This window comes from Desmodus rotundus, chromosome 9, assembly GCF_022682495.2.
Source record: "Desmodus rotundus isolate HL8 chromosome 9, HLdesRot8A.1, whole genome shotgun sequence".
In the NCBI taxonomy this organism is placed as follows: domain Eukaryota; kingdom Metazoa; phylum Chordata; class Mammalia; order Chiroptera; family Phyllostomidae; genus Desmodus; species Desmodus rotundus.
In genome coordinates this window covers 19,726,692-19,753,755 of record NC_071395.1, presented here as the reverse complement: position 1 = coordinate 19,753,755, position 27,064 = coordinate 19,726,692, and the positions used below count along the sequence as shown (strand labels likewise).

Genomic DNA, 27,064 nt, shown 5'->3' with positions numbered 1-27,064 from the left:
ATTTGCCCCTCGTTTACCTTCTTATCCTTGTCACGTGCCACGTTCTCTTTCTCCTTGCTTTTACCATGTTGGCCCCTTGGTCCAGATGTGATACATATTTTCTTCCAGAGCATGTGCTCTCGTTATTCCTATGTTAATATGCGTCTCACATTTTCTCATACATTATCCTACTTTTAATGTATATCAAAGTCATGAACATTAGTCATTAGGAAAATGCAGATTGAAAGGCAACGGGGCAGGGGTAGGACCAATTGAGGGAGGTGGGGATGGGTGGGGCAGGGGAGAGTGGTGAGGGGAAAATGGGGGCAACTGTAGTTGAACAACAATAAAAAAATAATAATAAAACTGAAAAAAAAGAGAAACTATTAGATAACCACTACAGCTAACTAGAGGGGCTGCAATTAAAAAGATTGAAACACACTTTCCACTAAGACACCCAGAACTCTCCCATAAATTGCTGTCTGAGTATAAAATGGTAGAGCCACTTTGGGACACCACTCGGCAGTTTCTTACAAATATAAGCATTACACCTACCTTTGGATTCAGCAGTTCTGCTCCTGGTTATTTCCCCAAGAGAAATGAAAACATATGTCCAAAAAAGCCTTTTTCAAGAATCTTTATAGTACATTTATTCATAATGACTGACCACTGGAAACAACCCAGATGTCAATCAGTAAGATAATGGGTTAAACAGTTTCGATATAGTCATACGATGGAATACTACAGTAACGCAAAGGAAGGAACACGCCTGCCAGACGACAGGGATGACTCTCACACACTCCCCCAGCAAAAGATGCAGGCGCAGTGTAGTATGATTCCATTTATAATGAGTTCTAGAGCAGGCTTAGCTAATCTATGGTTAAAAAAAAGGTTATTAAACAGTGGTTTAGTTCTCTGTGGGAAGTGCCGGTGCACAACTGGGGAGGGGCATAAGGGAGTTTTCTGAAGTGGTAAAAATGCTCCGTATCTTACAGAGGTCTGGATTACATGAGTTTACTTGTCAGAGTGGGGTGGCCAAGGACTGTATATGTTAATGTTTGTAAATTTTTTACCTAAAAAATATAAAAATAACAAGTTGGGTGGCAGGAGGTAGAGGGTTTAGGTGAAACAAGAATGGGAGGATGTTGATGGTTGCTGAAGTCGGGTAATGGATGCATATGAGTTTATTACACTATTCTGTTTATTTTGTGTTTGAAGCTTTCAACACATACGGTTTTTTAATGCAAATGTTATGAAAACACATAAATAACACCCATGTTCTCACTATCAGCTTAATAACTAAAACCTTGCCAATATAATTGTTTTCCCTTGTGAACCACACCTTGATTCTGTGACCCCTTTCCCCCACCAACCACTGTCCTGAATCCCTCTTCACTTTTAACCATTTTCCAAATATCAATCTAAAGGTCACTTCTTGAAAGAAAGCCTTTAACTTCTTGTTAAAACATTCACTAGGACAAATGCCCCTGGTATATGCATTCATGGCTTTTATCACATTTGTGATTTATTTGCTTGATTAGTTCATATCAGTCTTTCCAGTAGACTTTACGTTTTCAGAGGTCCAGGGTATGTTCTTGCTTTCTTAGTGCCTAGCATAATACATTTATTGGATGATTGTTCCGAGGTAGTTTTCTCTTTTTTATATTAAAGATACAAAAATTGAAGAGCTGTTCTGCTGTTGACTACTTTGTTGAATCAGTATGTTATAAAAAGTTATGAATGTGAGAGAATGATTGATAGGTAGTAATACTTTTTGATATTATTGGCATCTGATTAAAAAAATAATAATACTATGTCCTTTGATCTGGAACCATGTCCAAAAGTCTGCCACTTGGTTCTCAAATGCTCTTGAGCTTCATCATGTTGTCTGTTTTCTTACTTAGAAGCTGTGAAAATAAAAGACCCTTTTCCTGTTTACAGAGATTATTCTAAATACCTCTTCTTTTTTCTTCTCTAACGTGCTTCCTCCTTTGCCTGTTAGCTTTGATGTTTATCAGGGGTGACCATCTTTAAGGGCTTGTTGTTTTTTATATTGGTAGTATATATTTTAAACTTGGATATGCCTCCCTTCCAAATGAAGGTATTAACTAATAAATAATAAAGATTGATAAAAATGCTTTGCTTATAATATCCCATTAAGCACATTATTATCTCTAGTGCAAATACACATGAACAGTATTGAAGGAGAGGGATTGTGTTTTGATTTTTGATAATTTTGTATTTCCATGGAATACTTGGACAGTTTAACAGAGTAGTTAGATTTCTGTTATGATTGTTTTTAACTTTTGAGTTTCTTCCTGAGAGATAGCATGTTATAGTGTCTAAGAGTGCATGAGACTCAAGCCGGGTTGAGTCCTGGGTCCGCTGTTCACAAGCGGTGTGACTGATCGAGTGACTTAACTGCTTTGTGGGTCTGAAGTTACTAAGATAGAAGCTTTGGGGCATTCGGCACCTCAGGAGTGACTTTTCTAAAACAAACAGACCTGAGCACCATATACCTTTTTTTTAAGTAACTTTTTTCTTTTTATGGAATTTATTGGGGTCACACTGGTTAACAAAATTACACAGGTTTCAGGTGTATAGTCTTATAACTTTTTAATGAGTCCCCATTGCGTGGAATAAAGTCCAAATTCTGGAGCAGTGCAAATGTGGCTCTTCAAGAACTGACATTTTCTACTAACTTGTTACCTGCACGGACACTCCAAACTTACTAAATTAATTAAAAATGTTTGAACTTACTGTGATGTTTTCTGTATCTTGTTGTGTATATGAGTGATTCTCTAAGCCTAAAATATACTTTCCTTTATTTAGCTTCAAAAGTCTTCTCATTGAAGATTTTTCATCTTGTCTCAGTTCAGTTAATTATGTCCTCATGCTAACTATTATATTTAGTAGTTAATTCTATGAAATGCTACCTTACAGTCATTTTTTCTTAAAAGATGCCTTTTTTCTTAAATTGAGTTGCTTGATGGCAAGGACTGTGTGTTAATCTTTGCAGTATCTTCCCTGTCTTGCTTACTGTAGTTGATTGATTAATGTCGATTGGGTAAATGAAAACATTTTTGTTTTTCAGTTTGAGAATATTATAGGGATTTTTTCCTCTTTTTAACTTTTTAAAAAAAATACTGATTTGAGAGAGAGAGAGAGAAAGAGAGAATCGATTTATTGTTCCATTTATTCATGTACTCATTAGTTGATTCTTATATGTGCCCCGACTGGGGATCGAACCTGCACCTTTGGGGTATTGGGACAATACTCTAACCATCCGAGCTACCTGGCCAGGGTGGGTTGTTCCTTTAGTTGTTTATTTGAAGATGGCACCGCTTTCTACACTGATTGGTTTGATGGAAAACCAGAAGAGAATAATAAAATAAAATATAAGTAGTTTGATCTGGGAACAGTTTTCTGAAGTTGGAACTAATGTGTTAAATTGTTAAGTTACCTAGAGTGGAAGGTCAAATTTCTAGAATGATTATTATGTTTTTGTTGTTAAAGTAAATGGCATGTGAGAGAACATTTAAGTTCATATGGCAAAAACAGAGAAAAACTGCAAAGTTAGAGTCTCTGAGGTTTCTGATGTTTCATAGACTAACAAAAGGTTGCTTTATTAGCAGCGTTAATGAACGAATCGCTTTATTGGCTTAGGCATACTGGTAGCTTTGTCGGTCCAAAGAGCTAAGAGTTCTTATTTCAATTCATGATTATGTTAGAGTAGTGAAGTGAAAGCCGTTGACCTTCTCTTAAGCAGAAAATAGCAAGTTTTTACAAATAGATTAAAGCATTAAAAGGAATGTGATAAAGAACTAACTTATCAAATCCCTTAAAATATTTGAGTTTTAAAAATCTTTCTGTGTACTGATTTTGCCACAGTAGATTTTAAAAGTATGTATTAATTGGAATAAAAATAATAACTTTAATAGGATGGTTTTGTAGAGTTAGATCTAAATGATTGAAAAAACTGAATTATTAGAGTGGATAAACTTTCAATTCCCCAAATGGTGATACATATTAGCAATATGAGATGCAGGAAGTAGTAAACTTTAGAGAAGGTGTAATGCCACTCACATGGCATACCTTCCAAATCGTTTTTTTATTTAAGTGAAATGCATTTTGCTTGTTAGAATCATTTTGGGAGTGCTGATTTGTTTCTGTTCATTTACATCAGAGATTAATGTAGAAGGGGTCCGTGGGTACCTGCTTCTGAATCAAAGTTCTTTGAAGCAATAGTTTTAAACTCCAGGAATTACAGAAATAAGGTCTGTATAGCAGCAATTCATTTGAAATAATTAAATTTTCAAATGGTGGAATATTTAAAAATATTAAAAAATACATGGAAAAATATAAGATGCTTATGTACCCATACTGCCAGAATGAACAAATATTATTTTGCTATAATTACAGGACTTTTCAACTTTCAGAACTTTTAAACTAAATTAAAAATACACTTGAGTATTAATTAATTAATTCTTTTGCCTCCCTTCCAAGAAATAATTACCAAACTGGAGTTATCCTTTAGGTTTTTATACTTTTATGCACACATTTGTAAAAAAGGTTAAATACTATTGATTTGGTTTTAAAATGTAAATAAATAGTAGTATATTGTTTACATTCCGTTGCAAGATGCTTGAAAAGATAAATACCTAGTGCTGTGCCTTCTTTGTTAAGGAAGTAGAAATACAACATGACATTTTTAAGGTAAAAATTTACATCTTTTAAAAATTATTATGGAGTGAAGTTTTTTGAAGCCATTTGAAAACTGAAGTAGGGCTCAGTAGAAGGGTTTAGTAGAGAGTGGAGGTGAACTGTTGCTCTGCACGGGGTTGATTTGTAAATACTGTATTTGGCCAAGTTGAATGGGTGATGGGTAGTTTGAGAAATGATTTTAATGCGTCGTTCCAGATCATCGAAGGTCTGGTATCTGTGTAACTACTTACAACTTTTGACTAGCTGAGATCTTGCTTTTTAAAATATTCTTCACCAGTCTAGTTTTAACTTTTTCACCTCCAAAATTGAAATAGAAAACAATAAAATAAGAGTATCATAGGAAAATAGAGTATTAGTACTATTTTAAGGTGCTAGAGTTTCAGATACCACTATTTACATGATTTTAATTCATGAAAATCTTCATTGCATTTATTGCTGATTCACACATGAATGAACAATGTGCAGTCACTGAATTCATTGTGCACCTTTCCTTTTGGGGGAAGACTGTCCATCCTTATCATCCTCTCTGGGATTTTTAGTGTTACTAGAAATCATAAATTTAGGTAATTATCCGCATAAACCTCTGTGTAGACTATGGATTTTGGGATGGGGTCTGTTGGCTCTTAGCTTCATAGTGGACCCTGAGTGATGATTCTGGTCCCTCTTCCAGTGTTTGTCTGTCTTGTCTTGCTGATGTGTTTGACCTCTGAGGATGTCTTACATTTCTCAAGTTGATCTTTCTCGTTTAGGGAGATAAGACAAACTTCTCTTGGGGAGAGGATCACCTTTTTGTTCTGAGGTGCCTCTCAAATGAACATTTTTTCCCTATCAAAAGTTGCCCAAAGTGGGAACTGGAGGTTTTAAGTATTCTCGGCGCCCATATACCATTTAGAAAGATAAGTACCAGAATTAGAGGTAGAGGTCTTTCTGGCTAGGGGGCCTGGGGTGTGGGGTGGGGTGATCAGATTGATTTTTAAAAAATCAGTTTTTTTGAAAGGGTTGCCTTTGAACTCCAACCCAGTGGCTGGCTACCTTCAGGCAGAGACCCGATGACAGTTCCTGGCTGATGGCAGGTTTTGGAGAGATCTGTACCTGGCCAGGGACTTAGAGACAAAACAGCCCAGGACCCAGGAAAGTTACTGTAAGGTTTTAGTGAGTTGCTGAAGTAAAGTTTGTCCAAAGGATGCTTGGCCTCTGGGAATTGTTTGGGGAACTGGCGTTTTGGGTACTACGTTGTCCTGTCCTCTGCCTGACGTCTCAGAGACTCACCTGACAAAAAATCCCACAGCTCAGGACAAACAGGTGGTTGTGAGTAATGGGGCAGATGCCGTCAGGACAGACATTTTCAAGTCTGATCAAATAATGATGTCACTTAATTTAGAGAGAGGAGTAAGAAATTGGTTAGTTAAGAAAAAACTTAGTTTTTATGTAAATATAATAGAAAAAATAGGAAACAGGACATACAGATAGAACTCTTTATATTTTGAATAAAGAAGGCCATTGTAAAGATTAACCTGAAAGTTTTTAGATGAATAAGAATATTTATTTGCCTGGGGTGGGGTGGAGGGAAGGGGAGAAAATGCAGACAACTGTAATTGAATAACAATAAAAATTTAAGGACAAAACAAAACAAAAAGAATATTTATTTGCAAGATTTTTCTTCAAATGTTATTTGTTTTTAAAACTTAAGATTTTCTAAGCAACAGGACCAAGTAATTTGCCTTAAAGTTTTTATGAATTCCTGACTTGGCCATCTGATTGCTTTTGAAGTCAGCTTCTGAGTTTGTGACTAATACTTTCAGTATGTGTGTGAAATTACACATTTGTAAACCTAACTCGAGCCTGTGTAGAGCAGGCATTAGCAAGACATCATGCAAAACTTTCTCTGTTATTAAAGGGACTCATAAGAAATCTCTTGCTAGTAAAACATACTTACATTGAAACTATTCTTAAAACTCTAATGCAAAATGATCAGACATACTTAATTTACCTTTATGCAGTCAGTAGAAATAAATTAAAATACATTATTAGGAAATTCAGATTTTCAAATTAATGAGCCTCGTATCATTGGGATGACAGCCTGAAGTTATTTCACCAAGAATTACTTTTACACCTGGATTTGTTCCATGAAAGAAGCCCTGGGTGTGGGTGTGAGGAGCTGCGCAGGGCTGTGGATGGTGGGACTTGGAGATATCACCCGTTCATAGGGTGGCCAGGAGTTGAAACCCACTCAGTGGCACATAACACAAATTTTCCTCTTTTTTATATAAACATAGTTTTCAAATAAAAAATTTAAAATAATTGAAGTAAAATTTACATACAGAAAACTATTGACAAACATTTCTGTATTGATGAACTTTTTACGAAGTGAATGCATATTTTGACTGTAGTCTAGATCAACATATCAATGCCTCTGAAGCCTCCTCATCCTGTGCAAATAATCCCTTCATCCCAAAGGTAACTGTTACTCTGACTTTGTGATAGGAGGAGGTTAGTTTAGCTTGTTTTTGAAACCAACCAACCAACCAACCAGTACCCTCCCCCCACACACACACGTGTACACACAGGCCTCTTTCACACAATACTGTGTTTATAAGATGTATCTTATTTTGTGTGTGGCATTAGTTTTCTCATGTTCACTGAGGTTTAGGAATTCATTGTATGAATATAATAGTGTATTTCTCCCTGGTACTGCCAATGGACATTTGAGTTATATTCAGTTCTAGGCTCTTTAAATACCTCTGCTATGACAACTGCGTAGGTACTGTTTTGTGCACATACGTACACATAACTATTAATTGTATACCCAGGAGTAGTATTACTTAGTCATTGGGTAGGTGTATTTTCCCCTTTGGTAGATACTTCCAAATAGTTTTCCAAACTGGTTATACCAATTTACGGTTCTGCCTGCAGTGTGTGAGAAAGCCAGTGCTGCACATTCTCACTTGCACTTGATATTGTCTGGTTTCTAGGTAAAAATAGTCATTTTGGTGGGTAATAGTATCTGAGTTTTTAATCTGTACATTCCTTATGATTAGTGACATTGAGCATCTTGTCAGTATGTTTATTGGGTTTTGAAATTATCTTTTGCAAATTTTTGTTTGGTCTTTAGCCTATCTTAAAAATTGGGTTGTCTTTTTCTTGGTAATATTAGGTTGTTTTAAAAAATATTTTCTATGTGGGTTCTCTTTTGGGCATATGCATTGATATTTTTTCTACTCTAGCTTGCATTTCCACTTTTTAGAGAACAACTTTTAATGCTAATAAAGTCCAGTATTTTTTTTGTGTGTTGGTCTTTTCTGTCTTAAAAAATATGTGCCTACCTCAAACTCATGATGATATTTTCCTGTCATCTTATAGAAGCTTTATTGTTTTAAACTATTGTTTAGGTCTCTAATATACTTTTTTCTTACCCCTTTTCCATGGCTTGTGGATATGGATGTAATTCGTTTGATTGATTTTGATTTTAATAGTAGCAGTGATAGAAAATCTTACTGTGATGGGTTACTCACAAGAAAACGTTTTATTTTATTTTTATATATGGCATTGTAATTTTGATATGGTAACATTTTCTGATAGTTAAAATGGATTTCTTTATTCTGGTGATTCTTTAAAAGGAATTTACAAACTTTTTTTTTTTTTTTTTTTTTTTACTTTAAGAGAGGCAATCGGTTTTACTCCTCACTGTGTCGTGTTTTGTTTTACGAGTTTTATTTTGAGGAGTCATAGTTTTAGTGCCTTAAAGACATACGTTTGTGCAGTCAAAGGCCAGCTACTGTATATAAGCAGATGACTTAATCTCTATAAGGCTTCGCTTTTTTATACTATTAGAAGTAAATGAGGTGATTTAAAAAATGTATGTAAGTATTTTTCAAGACCTGAGCAATGTTCCTGACAAAGAATAAGAACTCTATAATATTTAGTACTTTATTCTTGAATTTTTGAACTTTAGTTTGAAAGTTATTTTGACTTGAGACTTGACCGAAAGGCTATATACTATGCTTATTATAAAATTATTTACAGCTAACTTGTGTAAATAGTAAAATTAGTTTATACATTTGTTTTTATTGTGGTTAAAATGTTTTAACTTTTTTAGTACTCACATAGTACTAATGTTAATTTTTAAATAAAAATAAATTAAACACTTTGTAAAATATCTTTCCAAGTCACTGGCTCTACATTCTCTCTCTAGATGCTACAGTTAGATTGTGTGGGTGCCACTGCAAAGTAGTAACTAGGTACCAGAATGTAGAGTATGACATTGTATGTTGATAACCAGGAAGAATTTAACACATGAGTGCTTCTCTGAGACATTGTTAGCATGCTGTTGTCTCGATCTGTATGTATTATTTAGAATCTGATTTATTATAGAGTTCGCTGTTTTTGTAGTCTAGTAAATTCTGCCAATATCTTAATTCGTTGGCTTTTCCATATTATTGCTTGTAAAATTTCAGTTATGTACAAGATTGGGGAAAAACTGTTTTATATTTACCATATGCCAAAGTTTCAACATGTGATTTGGGTTTTAAAGTATTGGGAAAAAAGACAAATAGATCTTATAAATGGGATTCTTGGATAGATTTTACAGAGGTTAACTTCTGAGGTTGAAAAATTATTTCTTCTTATTTTTTATTTAGGGAGTCTCAACCATCAACGGGATTTTTAAAAGGCTATTTAAATATTTGGTAAGTACATATTCTTCATATTAAGTAGTTTGCATGTTACTTAAGTTTACATGTATGTTACATTAATGACGTTTACAAAAGCCACTATAAATGACCGTTATAATTTATATTTCTTTAAATTTTTACCTGACACTGAAATTTCTTCTCTTTTTATTTATTCTACTTTCCTTCTGATTTTTTTTGCACATTATATTCAGGAAATTCTTTCAGTGTACAGCCTAAGTATTAAAGAGTTTAGAGGAAGAAAGAGTCTTATTAGCAGAAATGCTAATGCTTTGTGAATGAAACGGGATTTTTACTGCTTCTCATTTTTGTAGCAGTTTTCTTTAGCCCTCCATTCTTTGAGTCCTCTTTGCTCCGGGTCCTGTTCACCACGGTGAGGGAACATGGGACCAGCACTCGGGCAGGCCCTGTGCTGTTTCCTGTCTGGGCGGGGCTGGTTTCTTTGCGATACCATCATGATATGAAGCATTTGATAGGTTTCTATAATTAAGAGTTCCAAAAATTAGATAAGGTTTTTACTTTTTAATTTTTGAGTAGAAGTAGGAGAATTAACCTCAGTGGGTTTTACCTCAGCTGTATAGTATTTATATAGATAAAACAATGCCTTGGTTAATCATGATAGATTTAAAATTATTAAGTATACTCCAGTGGTGGGGGGCGGCGGGGTAAGTACTGAGGCATTGAATTGATTAATCAAGTGTTTTAATAATTATTTTTGATCATTTAATGTCAAAATATTTTTAAGGATGAATTCACTTATTTCATTAGGTAAAAGCAATTTTCCTAGCTACATAAAAAAATGTTTAATAGTAAACATTGATTTCTTTTATTATTCTTCTTAATGCATTTAAAAGAATAAGTATTCAACAAAATGATGTTTCTAAGTTCTATAATATAATTGGTGCTGAAATATTCAACAATTATACTACTCTGTTTACTGTATATTTATAATAAATGTAACATTTTGGGGAGCAAATGATGTAAGAATTTTTCAAACAAATTTTTATTACTTTAAAATGTGATAACTGATACCTAGAGATGTTTTAAATAGAAAGGAGCATTTTACTGACATTTTTTCCCCCTCATTGATACAGTATTTTAGTTAGTCTGAGGGAAGTACTCATCTTGTTATTGTATGTGTTTATACATATTTCCATTTTGAAAATTTATTCATTTATGTTTAGTGACTGCTTTTTTGAAATATAGTTCACGTACCAGAAATCATCCCTAAGTGTACAATTCATTGGTTTTTAGTATATTCAGAGTTGTACAATAATCATCACAGTCTAATTTTAGGATACTTTTGCACCCCCACAAACCCCTTTATCTTTTAGCAATAACTATTTCTCTTAAACCTCCTACCCCTACATGCTCTAGGCAATATACCCCCAGTTTCTGTGGATTTGTCTGTTTAGATATTTTGTATTAATTGGACTCATACAATATCTTTCCTTTTGTATCTAGCTTCTTTCACTTAGCATAGTATTATCAGGGTTTATCCATGTATCATCCACTTTTATGGCCCAAAATATTCCAGTGTATATCACATTTTGTTTATCCATTCATGGATTGTATCTACTTCTGGTTATTAGGAATGCTACTTCAGTGAACACTTTTGTATAAATTTTTGCGTGGACACATTTTCATTCTTTTAGGTACGTACTTACAGGAGTGGAATTTCAGGGTGATAACTCACTGTATTTAGCTCAGAGGAACTGTCAGAAATGGCTGCAGTATTTTACAATCCTACCAGCAGTGTATGAGGGTTCCAGTTACTTCACATTCTCACAGACCCTTGTTCTGGTCAGTCCTCTTTGGGTTTTTGCCATCCTGATAGATGTGAAGTGGTATTTCATTGTGGTTTTGATTTTCATTTCCTTAATGACTAGTGATAAGCGTTATTTAATGTATTTATTGACCACTTATATATATTCTTAGGAGAAATGTCTGTTCAAATCCTTTGCCCACTTTATGACTGGGTTGTCTTTTTATTGTTTAATTGCAAGCATTCATTATATATTCTGGAAATCAGTCCCTTATGAAATACATGATTTGTAAATACTTTCATTCTGTGGATTGTCTTTTCACTTTTTCTGTTTTCTTTTGAAGCACAAGTTTTTAATTTTGATGAAATCCAAATTTTTTTTTCTTTTGTTGCTATGCTCTTGGTGTTATATTGCAAATTCGTTTAAGTAAATATTTGTTGATGGTCTAGGTCTGTGACAAGGTTTCAGTTATCACAGGACTATAAAGCTTTGGCATTTCCTGTGTTTGACAGCCAGAGCCCAAAGGAAGCAATTATTCTTGTATTTGTGCTTGGAGTCCTCAGCTAATTGTTTTAAGCAAAACGTTATGTTTTAATCCCATGTGTTATCCTGAAAATGTTAGCTGTGTAAGACATGTTACTGATGTTAGTCTTGTGAATTCATATTTGGATTTTTGGACTGGAGAAGAATTTAATACTTCAGTTTATTGTGGCACTTAACTGTGTATTTGGTTTTGTACCTTAATAAAACCATTGCTTGTTATGCTGAGCATATTAACAGGTCTCTTAAATCTTTCCTGCAAAGAGACAAAAGATTTTGGGAATCTCAATGATTTTAATCTTGTGCAGGTTATTTGTAGGCAATAATATTTCAATGTTTGTGTAAATCTACATATGGAGTATGTCTCTTTTACTCTGCTTTATTAAGTATGTCTTTCAGATTTTTATGGGACCATTTTAGTTCCTTATTTTTTATCGTACTGTGGCTTCTTTTATCAATTGAAGGCATATTTCAGGATATATTGGTCTATAATGTTGTCTAATACAGTATTTTAGACAAATGACATTTAACAGTGGAATGTCACTCTTAGTAGCATTGGTTTTTATGTAAGGGCAAAGGGGTTGTCATACAGTGTAATAAATTTATTTTTATTAGGGATATTTACTTGTTTTTATCTTTTGTATTGACTAACAATATTCTGTCTTAACTTCAAATATTTAAAAATCTATTTTAATGAAATTTTGTAGCGCTAAGATTATTGATATTCCCGTTAGTTGATTTTAAATCATGTTGCCCATTGGTTAACAATCACTTCAGTGCCCAATGTATGGGTAATATCATATTGATGATTTTGTAGTTTGTATTATACTCTCCATGGACATTTTGCAATGGAAAAGGAAATGAAAACTGATGTTATGCCATTCATGATGGTGTTACATTCTCCAGTGTGATAAAAAAAAAAGTGGAAGGTTTAGTTGAGAGTTACGTCCTCTTATTGTATGTGTTGAATATGGTAGAGGATTTTGATGACCTATTTATGCCCGAATGAAGGCAAAATGGCGTTTGTGCATTCTCTCCTCTTTCTCTTCTCTTGTTCTGTAGGCTGATTAACATAATTATTGAGAATGTATTAATTCTCTTTGAGTATTTATATTTGAAATGGGGATTTAATATTAGTATAGACCTTTTTTATTACAAAGGTAAGGATCACTCTTTAGTTAAACCACTAATTTGTCATTAAAGTCAAAAGAGGCTCCCTTATACTACAGGTAGCAGCTTCTCAGCACACATTCTAGAGTGTGCTACGCTGCTGATCGATAATACATCTTGGAGATACTGGTCAGGGTTGATGAGGGTTGTGTGGATAGAACTGTTCTTCCTCAGAAGCTACTTTCACTGTTTACTCATCTTTATTCTAAATATCACACTGTTTTTGCACAACTGTCTGCAAACCATTGAAAAGTAGTATTGGCTTCTTTTCTCCCAGTATAGTTACTGTACTAACCACATTATGGGGGGAAGTTTTCCTAAAAGCTTTTTCCCCTCCCTAGAATCACATTTTAAATGAAACACTTAATCCAGCATAACCCACATTCAGTCTGTAGCCATCTCAATGCTATTCTTGTTAAGTCCCAGGATTCCCATTCTCCTGATCGTCACAAATTTCCCAGGCTACTAATTTAAATAACTACAAATGTCCATTTCTTCTGTTTTGTTCCCTGTTCATGGACTGCCCCGCTTTGCCAGAGTCATATCAGTGACCCTTCTGAGAGGTTCCTAGTGTATATTCACATTTCTCCCCTAGTTTAGCCTCAGTGCTTCCTGGTAATCCTTACCTCTTTTTGATCTGTTTCATTCTGAATATTGGTTATTTGGAACCTTTCCACTGCCCTCAAATGAGCGGTCCTATCTTTATTTTTCTTACTCCTTTTTCATTTCATATTTTATATTTTTTCTTTCTTCAGTCTGTCTTTCCTGAAAGAATAAAATGTTTTTATTTCTTTAGAAAGTGAACATCTGCATTCATAATCCTATCTCTTCTTCCTTTCACTGGAAGCTTGCTGTTTTCTGTATTTCTCTTCCCTCTTATGCTCTATGTTGGGTTGTTTGCCTCATCGCACTTAATCTTGAAAAATACCTTACTTCTACTTTTCTTATCCTTCCCATTATCACTGAGCTTGTTAGATTTATAGTCGACTCTAAGTGTCCAATTTCTTAACTATTATTCAACTACTTTCTGTAGTTTGGCTATTGTTTCTACTAGTGTTCTGCTTTCTCAAGTGAAAGTAAACTGCTCTTCTTACAAAACCAGGTAGGCAGGCATTGGTTAAACTGATGTTACAATGCTCTGTATCACCCCCAAGTTAAGATGAGTACCAATCGCTAAACCTGTGTCTTTACATTTCTCATCCTGCTCTGCCTTTTTCAGCATTTGGTATCGTTTTCTCTGTTACTGCTTTTTCCTTCATACACCCCTTAAATATAGGATGGGTTGGTGCTTTGCTCTTTGCCCCTCCTAATTATATAATGCATTTCTAGGAGATGGTCTCTGTTTTCATTATGTAAATTAACACAACTTTGTGATGACTCAAAGATACCACATTTTCCTGCATTGTCTGTTTTACCTCAGTCACTAAGTTCTCAGTATCCCCAAATTTTTATTTCTCAACCTGAAAAAGTTGCTTTGTATGATGCTTGATATGTCAGTGGAACTCAGTACATACTTGTCCAATCAATGAATGAACTTGGTATCTGAGTCTCCCAGTCTATTCAGTTTGTTCTTTTTTTAGATAATGATTTTAACCATTATCCTAGACTCACGTCTCATCTGTGGCAAACTCTTGTCTACACTTATTATCATATTTTGGTCCTAAGCTTAACTAATGAGGCAGATGATATGATTTGCAGGTGGTAGAAATAAGGGTCATGGAGATTGTGATTTGCTTATGGTTTTGCAGGTAGTGGTGGAATTGAAAATGAAAACGAGGTGTCTGATTACATGTTTCCTGGTGTTCACAGAAAACATTCTTTTCAATGATAAAAGCAACATAGAGGCAAGAAAGTCCTTTCCACGTGCTGTGTGAGTCACTATGTGAGTTAAGGGAGGCAAGACTAGAAGTGGTGGTACATAAAGTTCTCGTGTGATGAGATGCAGGCCCTAAGTTGGTGGGAGGAGTGAAAATCAAGAATATGAATTTTTCAAACACCACTAACAGAACTTTGGGATTCGGACATTCTCTAATGATGTAGTGATGCCAGTAAAGTAGTTATCCTCAGATAACAATTATAAAATCTGGGTAAAATATTGAAAGAACAACTCCCAGCTATTTAAAAGCAGTGGGAAATGATCAAAAGGAGGCAGGAGCCAGATGAGAGGTTATCCTTCAAAGCCTGTAACTGCAAACAAAAATCCTAGAATACAGAAGACAAACATTTGGAAGAACAGAGTGAGGACTGAATATACAGATAATTTATAAGTTGTAATACACTAATTAGTTATAACCACTAACAAAAGCTACCATCTAAAATTACAGTTGACACTTGAACAATGCAGGAGTTCGGCATGCTAACCCCTGTGTACCCCCAAATTTGCATATAACTTTTGACTCCCAAAAAACTCGAGTTGTCCTTCAGTATCCATGGGGGGTTGGTTCTAGGACCCCAGGTGAATACTGAAGTCCAAGGGTGCTCAAGTGCTCTATATAAAATGTCATGCTTGCACATCCATCGGCTCCCCACTGCAGATCGAAACAGTACAGGCATTTATTGATAAAAAATCCGCATGGAAGTGGACTCATGCAGTTCGGACCCATGTTGTACATCAACTGTATTCTAACAAACAATGCATTTCCATTTTCTACTTTCTTCAATGATAAATATGGGTATCTAAATAAGGTCAGTGTATGTGGCTTTTAAATAACCATTGTTCGTATGTTTTTTAAAAGTTTCAGTTTTTAAAAAGTCATCAGGAAAATGTATAGCAAATTGATTTTACATACCCATTTTTTCAAAGGGAAACTGCAGAAAGACTTTAGTAATAATGCCATCTCAAGAATAATTATACATAGTCTACTATGTTTGTTCTGGAGAAGACTGATATTTTTAAACATTAATTTATATAAAAATGCAAACTGTGCCACTTTAATTGAAAATAAAGTTCTCCGTGCAAGCACCTAAAGAAAGAGCACATTCACGGTACACGAGTGACTGCTCTGCCGAGGCCGGATGGAGCAGAGTTACCGTGCGACTGCAGGAGGGCGTGCAGGTGGCCTTGCTGCTGCCCTCTACCAAGGGTCCCGCTTACTCCAGTTTCCCACGGTATGTTCTTCGTGTCCTTTCCTTCGGAGTTCTCACCATTGCTAAGTTGAAAATCAGCGTTAAATTTAAAACAAAATTCGGTGTTATTTATGTGTGGAATTCCTAAATATTATAGTTCCCTCTTCTGTCTTTTTGGAGCTATTGCATCACGTTAAAGTTTTCAAATTGGTTTCAACATGTTCTGCCAGTACACTTAAATTGCTGTTTGATTTTCTGGACTTAGAAGGAGGTTTTGGGAGGCTATCTGTCTCTCCGGTATTTCTTTTGAGGTTGGAAGTTCATCATAGTGATTATCGAAAGTTACTTGTAGAAACCGAGAGATCGGGGTACAAAGTGAGTGGTGGTGAAGAAGCACGCAGTTTCAGAGTCCAGGACAGCGGACATGGATTCTGCAAATCAGTGGCACAAAGAAGAGGGTGTGGTGTTGCTCTGAAGTGAAAGAGACGAAGAAACATAACCACACATGAAGTGAGGTCTTGTTTGGGTTCTGTGTAGATCAAATTACCTAGAAAAAACACTTATGGCACAGTTTTGGAAATTCAAATATTGACTGGTATTAGTAAATATGAGGGAAAGTGTTACTTGGATGGGTGTGCTATAATGATTTTGTGGTATGTAGGGAGGGCAGTGGCAAAATGACTTAAAGATACATATGTCTGGGTGGGGGAGAGACTGACACGGTGTCTGGGATTTACTTTACCTCAAAAACAAAAGAATAAAAGACACAGCAATATCTTGAATAATTGTGAATATAGATGATGAGTAGATATATAGGAATTCATTCTACTCCTCTCTACTTTTATATATAATTGAAACTTTTCATTTAAAAAGTTTATTTTTTGTCTCCTGACCAAATGGTTTTGCTGCTGATGCTTCTCTCCCAACATTTAAAGTTCTAGACAGGTGAAGTTTTATTTATCTGTGTTAAATGAGGCTCATTTTCAGAAAGAAATGATTTTCAGAACGTGCCCGCAGAGAGTAGTCGTACCAGTAGTGAATGACAGTGCCCCGTGCTAGCACTCAGCCACACGCTCTGCAGACAGCGTTTTTGTCCTCAAAACCCCCATCAAAGGAATCTCTGTTTCACAATGAGAAGATGGATGGGCAGGGAAGGTACTTCTCTCGCCCAAGCAGCAGTGCTCCTGAGTAGCAGTGCCAATATTTACACCATTTCTCTCTGATTCTGTGTTCAGGCATTTTGAGGGGAAAGAACACCTTGAAATACAAATTTAGCTGAAGTGAGATTCATTAGGCTAAAATGCTGTTTTAGTACAACATTTTCCCCAACCTAGCGTATTCATATTGATTGCCCCAAGTTAAGTATCAAATGGGAAAAAAATGAACAAAGCTAGATGTAAAACTGGTCTTCCTTGACTCAAAAGATTTGATGAAATTTGGATTCCCTGTTTCCTAATTTTAGTACTCCTTTGGGAGTCCCTTTCTCCTAATGTCTCCCCCCCCCCCCCCCGAAGCCATGTGAATGAATGCCTCACTCACCTGTATTAGCTCACTCAGGCAAATGCCCAGTCCTCTAAGATCCACACCTAGCTGTAGGATCCCAGCACTCCACCACCCCGGCCCACCTCGTAGTAGTTGCCTGCACGGTATCCTCAGAACCTGAGCCCTAATGGATTATGTGCTATGAAATCTACCTAAAGGAATAGTATGGTGAGGGGTAACTTTAGCATATACTAAAGCTTTGAATCAGAGCCCTGACTGGTGTGGCTCAGTGGATTGTGCACTGGCCTGTGAACTGAAAGGTCGCTGGTTCAATTCCAAGTCAGGGCACATGCCTGGGTTGCAGGCCAGGTCCCCAGTTGGGGGTGTGTGAGAGGCCACCGATCAGTGTTTCTCTCACACATTGTTGTTCCTCTCCCTTTATTTCTCCTTCCCTGCCCCTCTCTCTAAAAATAAAGAAAGAAAATCTTAAAAAAAAAAAAAGTCAGAGATGGAGGCTTTTCTTTTGTTTTTTCTTTTTTTGGGACTGAGAGACCTTTATTTAACACTTCCCAAACAATGTCATACTGACAGTGCTTTACTTTGTCTTCATGGAAAACCTGTCTTGCCAAACATTGCAACTTTTAGCCTGCTTTTCTTCCTTTTCTTAAAATAAGTTCTTATGGGCAACAAAATTTGCATAATCTGTATACCAAACTTTGTAGGTCAGAATAAACTTGAGCTTTCTTGGCCACAAATACAATAATAAAAATTATTCTTAAGTCTTTAAAAATTTTCTTTAGTATAATAAGGGAATAAGACTTCCTGCCCTTTTATCCTTTCTTCTGCTTTTTTCCTTTTTATCACCATCTACTAAAGTAAATATTTGTTTGTTTGTTGTGTCTTCTACCTGGAATTGTGGGTTCAGTGAAGGTGGGGATTTTTATCTGTTTGTGCATTGCTACATCTTCTTATCTGTAACATGTGGTAGGTACTTAGTAAATAGTTGAATGACTGAATAAATGAATGAATGAGAACTTAATTTTTTTTTAAATTTGTTGATCAGAGGGTGGGGGGAGAGAGAGAATGAATATGAATCCTTGATTCATTGTTCCACTTATTTATATATTCATTGGTTGATTCTTGGATGTGCCCTGACTGGGGATCAACCCAAAACCTTGGCACATGGGACAAAGCTCTAACCAACTAAGAGCCAAAGCTCTAACCAAAGAATGGTTTTAAAAAATATAATTGTATCAATTGGATAATTTTCCATTTGATACGTTTTACTTCAGGGAAACTTTTGAAGTTAGTGTGTACTTCGTGATGACTATAAATTTGGGCTCTGGTAGCGGATGTCCTGACCTGCAGCGTGGTGTTTGCAGGTTGCATCTTCTAGATCGTGTACTAGGTGGTCACCTTATTAGAGAAGTGGAATTAATTCAATAGAAATAGATTAAGTTTTTAAAAAGTTCCCTATATTTAGAGTTATTCCAAGTTGAGGAAAGCACAGCTATAAAATTCAGTTTATCTAGAAAATAATCGTGTTACTTAATTGTCATTAGTGAGCAATAGTAATGTTATCTCTTTTTAAACATACCTGTATACAATTAAAGATAAATATTAACTATTTTTCATGAATAATATTATGCTTTTTTTAATGATAGTTTTTAAACCTTTATCTTTGTTGGTTTGCTTTCTACCTCCATCTGTTTGCAACCTAAGAATCAATAGTACATTAAATTAGCTGACATGGAAGGAAAAATAATAAATAATGAAGATAGCCCTCATTGCTTACATTCTGTTTTAGTTATAGCTAATACAGGATCCGGAGGGTATTGGTGGGGGGCCACGGGGGATATGAAGCATTCCATGTCAAATTATTTCACAAGGAATTTATACCTTGACTCTTTTATTTGATGGTTTTGTTTAAAAACAACATTGATGTTGAATAGCTAGTAAAATAACTCTCGTTAATAGCAAAATGCCATTTTGTTGGGGATTTTTATTGATGCTTACCTGGAATATTAGACACAATGATTTATTACAGGCTTTTGTTAATTATAAAGCTAATAAAAATATCAAATATTATGGGCATGTTATTATGTATTTGTTGATAATATAACTCCTATGAGGTTTTAATGCATGGTACATTGTTCGTATGTTAGGATGCTGTGCTAATTTTTTCATTCTTCCTCTTGGCTTCCCAGTCTCGCACATTGGCTAGGAGCAGCTTCAGCAACAATGAGACCTTTCCCCCAGCGTATCTGACGTGCATTTGAAAACGTGGCAGAGCAGAACTATAGCTAGAGTTTAGAAGTTCTTTTTGTTAAATCATACAAGAAACTTAAATTGATAGTATTTCACATTTTCCACGTAACGTGCTCTTTCCATGAATAGCTGTGTAGGAAGCAGCACATAGGAAAAGCAGAGTTCTTGGCAATACCGGCTCAGCTGCGTCTGCAGGTGAGGATTTAAATTCTCTGCAGCACACAGTACCTCCAGCAGGCGAGTAAAAGGCTCCTGCATTATTTTGCTTATTTGTTTTCACAGCCTTTATCTACAAAAGGTTGTTTTGGTTTTTTTTTTAATTCAGTGTGAAGTGCATGCCTGTTTTTAGATACTCTGGAAATTGATTTAAGTGTAACAGGAATATCAAAAGGGCGATGCAAGGTGAAGGAAGGGGCGATCCTGGCTCCTCTCAGCTTTACACCAAGGGAGAAATTGAGCCTGAGGCTCACACAAATAATGAGCCTCTCAGTGCCACAGAAAACAGGAAGCTTTTAAAGTACACTTTAATTCAAGGCGTTTCTTACAACATTTAGATTGGAGACTATCTTCCTCAGAAAGGGTGCTGTTAAAAAAGATTGATAATCACTGTTCTATGAATGTTCATTAAGTTAGTTTTGAAGTATTATCATTTGTGAAGACTATCAAGTATTTGTATTATTGTTATCTTTTTTTCTGGAAATAATGTGGATTATAATTACATGCTATAAATAAATATCTTCATAGGCAAAAGAGGGTGCTTCAGTATAAAAGATACTGGAGTATGGCTGACATGTTTAATACTATCGCTTATGTTTTTAGGGTGGTTTGTGGTTTTTGAATCTTTTTAATGAGATGCAAATAACCAAGTGGGAGAAGATTCAGTATCAAAACAACCAGGCTTTTTGATGGTTTTTCACTTATTGTCAATATCTGTCTATAGCCACATACCCTTTCTTCGAATTGAAACTCTTCCAACACTTAGAATTTTATTGCTCCGTATTTCTCAAGTTTAAGTACAATATTCAGAAGGAATATTTTACTTTGCACATCAGCCACAATCCTGCCCCCTCCCGCAATACTCAAAGATTTTGTAAATAGTTACTGTCCAAATTTTGTTAAAAAATACTTATGCCTATGTTTCCGTATTTTAGATTGAATAATAAGATTGACAGTGATCCTGTAAATTTATCTATATTATACAAATAAGATCAGTTGATTATTCTTACTGTGAGGGTTTGGCAGGCTTCTTGAATCGGAGAGCCGTAAAAGGTCAGCAGTTCTGATTGGTAAGTTAAAGAATCCGTCCAGTAATTTGCTCCCTGTTGTTTCTCAAAGCAATGCAGCAGCGGTCCTTTTCCAGATATTGAGCCGTTCTGGACCAGTGTGCGTGGGGACAGGGATGGGTGGGGCTCATTCCTGTTGGTTGTTGAAACGGTGTGCATTTACAGAGGGAACAGGTTGGATAGGCTGAGCTGAAGGAGTAGGCAAACAGATCTAAACTGATGGAGGACAGAAAGAGTGGTTAGTATAATTTTGGGGTGTATTATCTTGAGTTTGCTCCTTTCTTAAGTACTTGGGTTTTAATATAAAACAATTAGAAATATTAAAGCACCTTACCTTCTTTCTAAAGAGTAGCTGGGAGACTTCTGTTTTTCATACCAAGTTTTTCTTGGTGATGAGTTTGTGGCTGGTATCTTCTGTAGGGAAGCTGTTGTTTAATTCTTTTTTAACAGTGTTTCTTCCAGCCACAGAGCTGCAGAATGAGGCATTCAGCCAATTTTGAGTATATACGGGGCATTACCAGTTCTGATTTTTTAAGTTAAATTCTCATCTAATGAGCAAGTCAATGTGTGGCTGTGGCTGCAGCATTATTTCTTCCTTAATGAAGAGGTTGAGCCGTTCGACCTGCTGCTCCGATCTGTTCTCTTGTAGCCATACATCAGACCAGTTGCAGAGATTATCCATCGAATGTCCCAGGCAACCAAAGGTAACTACGTAGATTTATTTCAAATAAGAATATATAATTAAAATGGATGCATTATAACTAGGACCAAATGATTAAAAATAAAAGACCAATTAAAGATGTTCTTAGCAGTTTTCTTGACCTTGCAGTAGCTATCCAATATCATTTTGTCATCATCAGATTGTGTGGCAATGGAAATGCACTGCAGTAATTGATTTTGTAATAGGATCAGGTGATTTACTAGCTGCACCGACAACCACTTGCTTGCTTGCTCTGAGCTGTGGAGCACTCTAATGGATGTTGTGATTGCAGCCTGGAGTTGATGTGAGACTGCTGGCTGCTTAAAGCAGCAGCACTTATTTTTAAAGCTAGAATACCAAGTTTTTCTTTTTTGTTTTTTGTGCTTTAGGTTTTGGGTAGCCTCAGTAATTTTAGTTAATTTGAGTGCCCCCATGAATTTTAGAGATTATGTATTATTTCATTCATCAATTCATAAAAAGTCCATTGGTACTACTAGCCTTGAATATAATGAAATAATCTCTGCTCCCTACTCTCAGCTCAGCATCGACATATGTATCAACATACTCTGGTATTAATCGCAGAATATACCTTGAAATACATGAATTTATTTAACTATTCTATGTTTTTTAAGTGAAACAATATTCTTAACATTTGCAAACTTCATCAGTTTCAAACTCTAACTGTCATTATAATAATGGGATTATTGGAAGTTCTTGTATTAGTGGGTTGTGCAAGAGTTGTTTTATATCCTTTTTTGGCCTTTTGCCTTCTTAATGGTTTCATAGATATAACAAGATTTAGGAAATCATCTGAATTGGACCAATTCTAAGGATTATTGATGAAGACATATAGTAACTATTTTAAAGTACTGTTTAAGGATATAGCAAATTAAAACCTTACTGTCCAAGGTTATGAATTTTCAGTGATATTTTAATAATCTTTATTTTCATCTTTATGCCTTTTAAACAAGTAATTGATCACAAATATAGAACTATAGGACTAAAGCTTAAAGTAGAATACAACTAGTGTTGCAGAAACGAAAGTGAGACTCAAGTGCTCAAAACTTTGTCTATATTTAAGTTTGCTGAGTGCTTGCATTTAGGAAAGAAAATTATCTTCCTCCTTTCCCTTCCTCACCAGCTCCTCTGCCTCTTTAACAACCCTGTATGTACTTTGTATGGACTCTGACATATGAAAATACAGTCTTTTCCTAATTTATGTTCTTTAACCAAATTTATGTTCTTATCATGATAGAGACATTGTTTTTTCCAACCACATTTAAAAACATTTATATTAATTAAGTGTTAATAATTTGCTTCAAAGAAATTGATCATAAAATTACCATTACATATACTACTCAAACCACTGTGTAAAGAAAGCTTTTCTTTGAGACGTACTTAAATACTTGACCTTAGTGTCTGAGGCCTTAGTGTTTCTTTGAAGAGAGGTATTACCAGTACCATTCTGTACTTTATCCTGAATTCATATACTTAAAACATTGATGATGGAAAACTATAAAACAATTTAAGTACTACTTTAAAAAAATTTTTATTATTCATTAGGTAACAAGTTTATTCCCTCCCAACCCTCTGTGAACACGATAATATTAATATAAGCATGTTAATATCATTTGAGATTTGGTCAAGGATGTGTCTAAATTGATGTATATTGAAATGTTACATGGTAGATGACCAACAAATTAATCACTGATATGTGTTTCAGTGGAGTGGTGTACATTAAAGCTTTTTTGCAAAAGGTTGAACAAATAGGAAGAAAAGAAGTGAATGACAGAAGTGTTGACTACATTCTTAAAAAGATTGGACATGAAGATAGAAGATACTATGATTATTCTGTATCTAGACAGTATTTCACTTAGAATACATAGGCAGTATACTTTGTGAAGTTCCAGCCCCAGTGGGACTGCCTGTTCTTTTTTTAAAAGTCTGCTTGTACTTGATTTAATCAGGCCCTGCCACTGACCTACTTGATGACCTTAATCAATTTATGTGTGAACATTTTTAAGGTTCCTTAAACACAGTCCCAAAATTTACACTAAAAAGAATGAATTTGCTCATAGTGGCATGAGGTGTTATATTAGGAGGAAAGATGAAATTTGTTAACAAATCAGTTTCTAGGTGGTATTGATATGGTGTCTCCTTTCAATTTTCATGTCTTTTTTTTTTTTTTTTTTTGAGGGAAGGGGTGCATGTTTTTGCCAAGTACACTGTTTTACCTTTTTGATATCCAATATTCTCTGAGTAGAATAATTATTCTGGATAATTATCCTAGTTCTTAAGAGAACAAATTTGGGATTAAATTCTGGTACTGTCATTTTTTTCCTAGGCTCTCTAACAAAGATAATGCTGTGAAAGAGTTTATTTTTTTAGCATATTTTTTGGGAAATTTTTTTTTTAAGGTAGGCTTCTTGTTGGTAATGCTTGCTCCATTCATGGCCTGTCATAAGCTGAGTACAGTCCTCTTTGTTGCCTAAACAAAGGTTTACGGGTTAATTGAATTAGATGCTTTCAGAGGGATGATCATGTCAGAAAAATGATAACAAACATTCATGGACCCTTAATTTGGACCAGATGCTATACTAAGGAATTCTACATTATGTCATTTATGAGATAGCTATTCTTATTACCATTTTTAAAGATGAGGGAACTGAAGCTCAGAGAGGTTATATCACCTTAAATCACACAGCTAGGAAATAGAATCAGTTTTCAAACTTGTACTGAAAAAAAATATATATCTTAAAACTATTGTAAAATACTGTACTTTAATATAATTTTAAAGTATTTGTGCTTTTAATTACGCAGTGACTACAGAGATGAAGCCAATTTTTGGTCTGAAGACTTACATGATTACCTCATTTTTGTATCAAGTAGTAACGGATGCATTGTCTTCTTGCTCGGCTGTTTGGAATATACTTTTCATTGTTGCAGTAATTATTCATGTAAATCACTCGTACCCTTTTTGCAGTGTTGTTTCTCGAAGTGTGGTTGGGAGATCACGTGCATCCGTGTCATCCAGGGTGGTAGTTAAAAGCACAGATCTGTGTCAGAGCCCAGTGACAATTGACAGTCCCTGAAAAGGGATCCAGGGATTTGCCTTTTTAAACAAGCTTCTCGGTGATGCTTACGCACACCAAATTTTGAAAACCATTACTGTTGATAATGTGCTCCTATTCTACCTTTCTGTATATGTTGTCTGTCAGCTCCTTCTCTCTCAGAATTGGCTTATAAACCATAGATGATTTGTAAAACCATCTCTCAGACTGTTAAAAACAAAGAGTTTTGAGGCAGAATGAGCATACGTTAATGGTGAAATGTAAATTGGTAATGTAAATTCTTTTATGGTAGGCATTTTAAGATCATGTTTAAGTAGTACTTACTTATTTTTAGACAGAAGGGAAGGGAGGGAGAAAGAGAGGGAGAGAAACATCAATGTGTGGTTGCCTTTTGAGCGCCCCCATTGGGGACCTGTCCAGCAACCCATGCATGTGCCCTGACTGGGAATCAAACCGGCAACCCTTTGGTTCTCAGTCCGGTGCTCAATCCACTGAGCCACTCCAGCCAGGGCTGTTTAAGTAGTATTTAAAATGTTCATAAACTTCAACCTTGTGCGCCTACTGCTAGGAAGTTATTCTAAGGAAATAAGTCAGGTTTACAGAAAGATTTAGGTACCAAGATGTTCATACCAACATTGTTTGTAATGGTGAAAAACTGGAAATAATTCAGTTTCAAACATCAGAGGAGTGATTAAATAAGTTTATTAAATATCCATTTGTTTGAGCCACCATCCAGCCTTAAAACACCACATTGGGAAGAATATCGAAGACTAGGAAAATGCTCATGATTTAATATAAACTCTCAAAAGAAGAATGTAAAATTGTACATATACATGCATACACATATAGTGTGTTTGGCATTAGCTTGAACCATATGAAATTTATATTTTTGTAGGTCAGTGAGTGCTTGAATATCCACATTTTCACGAGATCAACCTCAAATGACGTTAGTTTTGAAATTATATATTTGTTGCGCATAGTAGACAGGGAGACTGGAGGGAAATACAACAAATTTATTAAGTGGCTATCTGTGGAAGATGAGATTTTAGATAACTTAAAATATTTCTTCTTTACATGTCTATAGTCTTCAAAATTTCTAAGTCTACTGTAATGAAGCTTTGTCATTGGATCAAGGTACCGTGAGAGCAGATTAATGTTACAGTTAAAATTAATACATAGTAAGTGATGTCTTGATACCTAGGGATAGGATTGGACATGGCGTAGAGTTTGTGTAAGCTGAAAAATAATTAAGAAAGTCATTGAGAAGGAAGTTATTTGAAGCTGGAATAAGAAGAGAGTGACAGTGGTGGAAAGTTATGAGTTACAGTTGTATCCCTTTTGTTTTTATCATGCTTAAACATTTGTAAATTTCTTTATAAATTTTTTCACCGATATGTATAATTTGTAAACCTATAATATTGCAAACTTTGGAGGAAAAGTCTCAGAATTCTGATTGAGATTATAGTATTTAGGGGATAAAATGTTACTCTTTACTCTCAACCCTGTGATTAATAGTAAATAAAAATCACAATGTTAACTTTTCAAAGCTAATCTTTAAGAATTTGATTGACTTAAGTTTTAAAAGAAAAGTAAGCATGAGCAAAGTTTTGTAACATATTTTGTTTGTATATAGGAAATTAATTCCCAAATTTTGGTGTTAACTGGTTGTAGAAATTCATAGCAGTTCATCCTCTAAAGAGTACCTTTTAAAATTTATATTTTAGAATCGTATCTGTGATAATTATTAAATATATTTTGGCATAACAAAAACGTTCTTGGTGCTGAAGAAATAAAGATTAGACGTCATTGTCATATAGCCTTTGCTTCTGACATATTTTATGATACTGACTCTTACTTCCTCCTTTATTTTCATTCTGTGACCAGAGCTTTATTAAAGAGTGAAATGAAAAGAATACTGAATTTTATTGTTTTTAAAATCTGTATGGTTGGATTAGAACAGCTCCCTTCCTATTTGTAAGGCTTCACTCATTTGCATTGTTTTGCATCCAAGCATGAATACCATATACTCCTGAATGTTCACAGAGATAAGAGTGAGATTGAAGAGATTGAATCTTTAAGCAGGAGGAGGGAGGATTGATTAATGGAGCAAGTTTCTGGAGGAGGTGTAGGGAAAGACAAAGTGAAAGGTCTGGTGGTATGAGTTTTGGAAATGATAGGGATCCCTGTTTTTCTTAAGAGACAGGAGAGAAGGAAGGAGGAGTAAAGAAACAAAACCTTTGAGATTGAGATGTCAAAAATTGACAAAAGCAAAGTTCTGAAAGCTTCACTGCTCTCAGTAAGGAAAGGAAAGTGCTTATTAGGAAGC

At 35.1% G+C, this 27,064-nt stretch overlaps 1 protein-coding gene across 4 annotated transcripts in view; it reads left to right on the top strand.

Moving 5' to 3' along the window:
- The window catches only part of FBXW7 (F-box and WD repeat domain containing 7), a 163,756-nt gene that overhangs the window by 29,091 nt on the left and 107,601 nt on the right, over window positions 1–27,064 (top strand). For 3 of the 4 annotated variants that reach the window (XM_045202800.3, XM_045202799.3, XM_053930518.2), the window contains one exon: window positions 9,342–9,389. The exons of the other annotated variant lie outside the window; for it this stretch is intronic. The gene's annotated coding sequence lies outside the window, so the exon portion shown is untranslated. The remainder of the gene's footprint in view (window positions 1–9,341; window positions 9,390–27,064) is intronic. 4 annotated transcript variants of the gene reach the window in all.